Raw genomic sequence first — 5,000 nt, 5'->3', positions numbered from 1 at the left:
CAGTTATCCAAGTAACGTGGGTACGATCTAAGGAACCATAACTGATTTAATGAGCCATTCGCGGTTTCACCTTAATGCGGCCTTGTACTGAGACATGCATGGCTTAATCTTTGAGACAAGCATATGACTACTGGCAGGATCAACCAGGGAGCTGCGTCAACTAGAGCTGAGCAGCCGGCCGCCGGGAGTGTGTCCCGGGGGCCCCGCGCGAACACGCAAGCGTCCGCTCAATTATTCTGCAAACAGGAGGAGGCTGAGCTCCCCTGCACAATACACCTCGAAACCCTCTCAGGTCCCGGCGGCGCGCAGCGCGTCCTAAGTACTTGGTCGGGTTCGAGAGAGGCGCAATCGCCCGGAGTTTGGGCGAGTAGACGCTTTAGGTGCGACCACCCGTGCTCCCAACTGAGCTTGCCGCTGCCGACAGAGGCCCGGAGCGTGCTGTCGTGGCATTGCCGGCGGGAGACAACACGCGCCACCTACGGTGGCCGGCAGCTCCAACGCCAGCGCCCACAGAAGGACAAAAGCCCCACTTGGGTGCCGAAGCGAACGCGCCAACACGTCCGCACAGCTGCGATACAAACCACCTGCGAGAACCGCAGAGGCGACCGAGCAGCAGACGGCGTCGCGGCGCCGAGCGCCGGGCGGCGGCGCATCCTCAGCGCACACAGTCCTCAATCGGACCAGCACACTGCAGATGTCCACCGCGCTTCGCACCGGGGCCCGCGAGGACCTACTTTGGCCGCACGGCGCCGCGTGCAGGGGTGCGGCCGGCGCGCAGCTGCGCCGCCTGCCGCCTCCGTCGGGCCGGCGCGCCTGCCACTGGCCGCCCCCACCAGCCCGGCTGTAGCGCGTGCGCCCACGCACCGCGCGGCCAGCACGCCGGGAGGCCCCCCCTCACCGGCCGGGGGACGGTCCCACCCAGCCACCGCCGCGTATCGCTTCACACCCACATGCCATTCACGTTCGTGGGCATGGTGGGTATCGCTGAAACAACCGGTTGGTAGCTCAACCGATCGTCGCCATCACTGATTCACCTCTAGCGAGAACAACCGCACCACAACGGTTTACCAGTTGTTCATTTGCGTAACGTCACCAGCAAACGTAGGACGTCCATCGCCATTTGCAAATTCAACGATTGTTGCATGCCTGTGTCAGGTGTCACGACACACTATGTCTGCCCACATACACGCAACAACATGTGCACGCTTCGCGAACACGTGGAAGGTGGCCCCCCGTACGTATGCGATGTCCATTGCGCGAACGACTGTCAACCGCCTCTGTCGCATGTCGCAGATGTGGAACGCAGTGCACCATGCTATCACGGTGAGTGTGAGAAGAGGACGACTACGTCTGACAACACGCGCCACTACATCAACAGACGGCTCATGCTGATCGCCATCCACGGCCATACCATACTGCAATCCAGCTCTTATAGGGAGACGACACGTAGCTGAGTGCACAATATTTGGACCGTATGGTTCGCCGTTGTTGGCGCAGTCGTGGTACGGTCACACATGTACCACGATGTATCATTCAGTACATGAGGACCAATGTGCAGTACAGTGTGTGATTTGGACGTACAACATCAGCGGACAGTTGACACAAGCCGTACCACAACGTAGGCTGTGCTTCGCCATGCGAATGCCAATGAACAACTGCGAAGGGCATTGAGCATGTACGTCCTGCTGCCATCCGCATTACAGTGTATAGCTGCAAGGTGTTTAACATGAAGCGATACTCTGGGGACCGGGCAGTGCGGGTAGCAAACTATATTGCGGGGGTTGCAGTTAGGCAACACTACACTAATTTAACGCGTCGTATGACAATTACAGAGCAGGTTAAGGCCCAACGTGTGTTGGGTTAAGGCCCAACGTGTGTTGGGTTAAGGCCCAACGTGTGTTGGGTTAAGGCCCAACGTGTGTTGGGTTAAGGGCCCAACGTGTGTTGGGTTAAGGCCCAACGTGTGTTGGGTTAAGGCCCAACGTGTGTTGGGTTAAGGCCCAACGTGTGTTGGGTTAAGGCCCAACGTGTGTTGGGTTAAGGCCCAACGTGTGTTGGGTTAAGGCCCAACGTGTGTTGGGTTAAGGCCCAACGTGTGTTGGGTTAAGGCCCAACGTGTGTTGGGGTTAAGGCCCAACCGTGTGTTGGGTTAAGGCCCAACGTGTGTTGGGTTAAGGCCCAACGTGTGTTGGGTTAAGGCCCAACGTGTGTTGGGTTAAGGCCCAACGTGTGTTGGGTTAAGGCCCAACGTGTGTTGGGTTAAGGCCCAACGTGGTGTTGGGTTAAGGCCAACGTGTGTTGGGTTAAGGCCCAACGTGTGTTGGGTTAAGGCCCAACGTGTGTTGGGTTAAGGCCCAACGTGTGTTGGGTTAAGGCCCAACGCGGGTTGGGTTAGAGGCGCAACGCGGGTTAGGTTAAGGCGCAACGCGGGGTTAGGTTAAGGCGCAACGCGGGTTAGGTTAAGGCGCAACGCGGGTTAGGTTAAGGCGCAACGCGGGTTAGGTTAAGGCGCAACGCCGGTTAGGTTAAGGCGCAACGCGGGTTAGGTTAAGGCGCAACGCGGGTTACGTTAAGGGCGCAACGCGGGTTACGTTAAGGCGCAACGCGGGGTTACGTTAAGGCGCAACGCGGGTTACGTTAAGGCGCAATATAGGTTAGGTTAAGGCGCAATATAGGTTAGGTTTAAGGCGCAATATAGGTTAGGTTAAGGCGCAATACGGGTTAGGTTAAGGCGCAATACGGGTTTAGGTTAAGGCGCAATACGGGTTAGGTTAAGGCGCAATACGGGTTAGGTTAAGGCACAATACGGGTTAGGTTAAGGCACAATACGGGTTAGGTTAAGGCACAATACGGGTTAGGTTAAGGCACAATACGGGTTAGGTTAAGGCACAATACGGGGTTAGGTTAAGGCACAATACGGGTTAGGTTAAGGCACAATACGGGTTAGGTTAAGGCACAATACGGGTTAGGTTAAGGCACAATACGGGTTAGGTTAAGGCACAATACGGGTTAGGTTAAGAGGCACAATACGGGTTAGGTTAAGGCACAATACGGGTTAGGTTAAGGCACAATACGGGTTAGGTTAAGGCCACAATACGGGTTAGGTTAAGGTACAATACGGGTTAAGGTTAAGGTACAATACGGGTTAGGTTAAGGTACAATACGGGTTAGGTTAAGGTACAATACGGGTTAGGTTAAGGTACAATACGGGTTAGGTTAAGGTACAATACGGGTTAGGTTAAGGTACAATACGGGTTAGGTTAAGGTACAATACGGGTTAGGTTAAGGTACAATACGGGTTAGGTTAAGGTACAATACGGGTTAGGTTAAGGTACACATTGTTGTAAGGAAAGGTGTTTTGGGGGGGGGGGGTGGCCGGTTTGTTGATTGTGATTATCGTAAGTAAATGACTGCGGCATCATCTGATTTGCCACGTCAGGGTGCACCTTTGGCTCATAACAGGCGGCGCTCTGATTCCATGCTTGTGGCAGACCTGTGTCTTTCATTCCTGCCATTGTTTGTGTGGTGTGACAGGAGGCAGTATTGTGATGTTGGGTGCACCCCTGTGTAGGACATGTGTGGGGTGTTGGTGGCTTAGCTGAGCAAGTGGTGGTTGTCGGAAGGGTGAGATATTCTGTTTTGTGAGTGGGACCTCCCGGTCTGGTTATGATAGTGTGGATTGTCTAATGTGGCAGAGAGGATGCACTGGGTGTTGTTCCATGCTGGTGCTTACATATTGTCTGTGTGCCTGTTACAGGCAGAGAGTAGTGCGTGATAAGAGTGTCTGGGCTGACGTGTGATTGTGAGCAGAGTCTTTCAGCATGTATACGGACAGTTGTATACATTATCTGTATTCTGATGGCTCTATCTATTACTAATCAGCGCCGTGTATACGTTTAATCCGGTTCCAGTCGAAAACTATTGTATCTCTGTACATTAGTGACACGGCGAGCCCGCTATGTAGTTACTCGTCTCGGCAGCTTCCACCGGTGTATCGCAAATGATTATAAGGAATCAGTCTAGTCGTCAATACCGATAGTGTGACGTCACATGTCTGGGGTGGGGGGACGCTGCGCCCTTCCGGTGGGTCATGGCCTAGGAAGACTCTTCCCACGCAGGGGGGCTTGGACTGTCATTGACTCTTCCGAGTAATATACTTGCCGTACGTTTTTGCGACTGCGAGTGCAACGCTCACCGGTACCGACATGGATGGAGCGCCTCCTAGCTGCCGCTGAGGCATCTGCATTCGTACAGAGGAGCAAACGCGATCGCGTCTGTAGCTCGTACGTGGTACAGCTCGCAGCTCATGTATATGGACAGCGGGAATGTCGCATATTGACATAACTCTTCATGAAACGCACGTTATAGGGGTGGATTGCACATTGCGAGTGCGAGCAAAGTCCGCCGTTCATCCGCTGGAGTTGCGAGTCGAGCGGTTGGGGTGGGGCACGAACGGGTGCAGGTGGAGTGATTGCCGGTCCACGACTTCGTGCGGCAGAGGCGCTGGCGTTGGGGTGCTGTTGTCGACAGAGGATGCAGGCTTTGTGGGTGGGGTCGAAAGAAGGGCACTGTGGGCCATGGCTGTCTTAGTCGGCTTGGCGTCTCATAGATGCCGGTATCGTCGTTGCAGGAGGTCATGTTGCGGGAGACCTACAGATGGCGGTGTGTTTTGCGGGGTGCGCTCGACATGGCGGGACGTAGTGTTGTCAGATTCGCATAGATGGAGGTATTGCATGTGGTTTCGCCGTATTTTCATAGATGGCGATACTGTTTTGCCGGCATGGTTGGCGTAGTTCCGTCGGATCCCTGTAGATGGAGGTGCCGTTTTCTGGGCTGGGTGTCAATGTCGTTGCGTCACATTCGCATAGATGGCGGCATCGTCGTAATACCTCGCCCACTACGGACTTATCACCACCCACACTAGCCGCCCCGGGGACTTGCCAACGACACACCCTATCCCAAGTCTATTTTCTTGCGGAGCATCATGTGTTATTATATTT

General features: G+C 54.7%; 1 non-coding gene across 1 annotated transcript in view; it reads right to left on the bottom strand.

Moving 5' to 3' along the window:
• The window catches only part of LOC124570000, a 1,919-nt gene extending 1,769 nt beyond the window's left edge, over positions 1–150 (bottom strand). The window contains exon 1 of the ribosomal RNA XR_006971416.1: positions 1–150. This exon is cut by the window's left edge and continues 1,769 nt beyond it. This is a non-coding gene — a ribosomal RNA (small subunit ribosomal RNA).
• Positions 151–5,000: the final 4,850 nt, after the last annotated feature.

Source organism: Schistocerca americana, unplaced genomic scaffold (genome assembly GCF_021461395.2).
Source record: "Schistocerca americana isolate TAMUIC-IGC-003095 unplaced genomic scaffold, iqSchAmer2.1 HiC_scaffold_158, whole genome shotgun sequence".
Taxonomy (NCBI): domain Eukaryota; kingdom Metazoa; phylum Arthropoda; class Insecta; order Orthoptera; family Acrididae; genus Schistocerca; species Schistocerca americana.
Note: the sequence above shows the minus strand (reverse complement) of the source record. Positions and strands in the feature narration are given on the sequence as shown.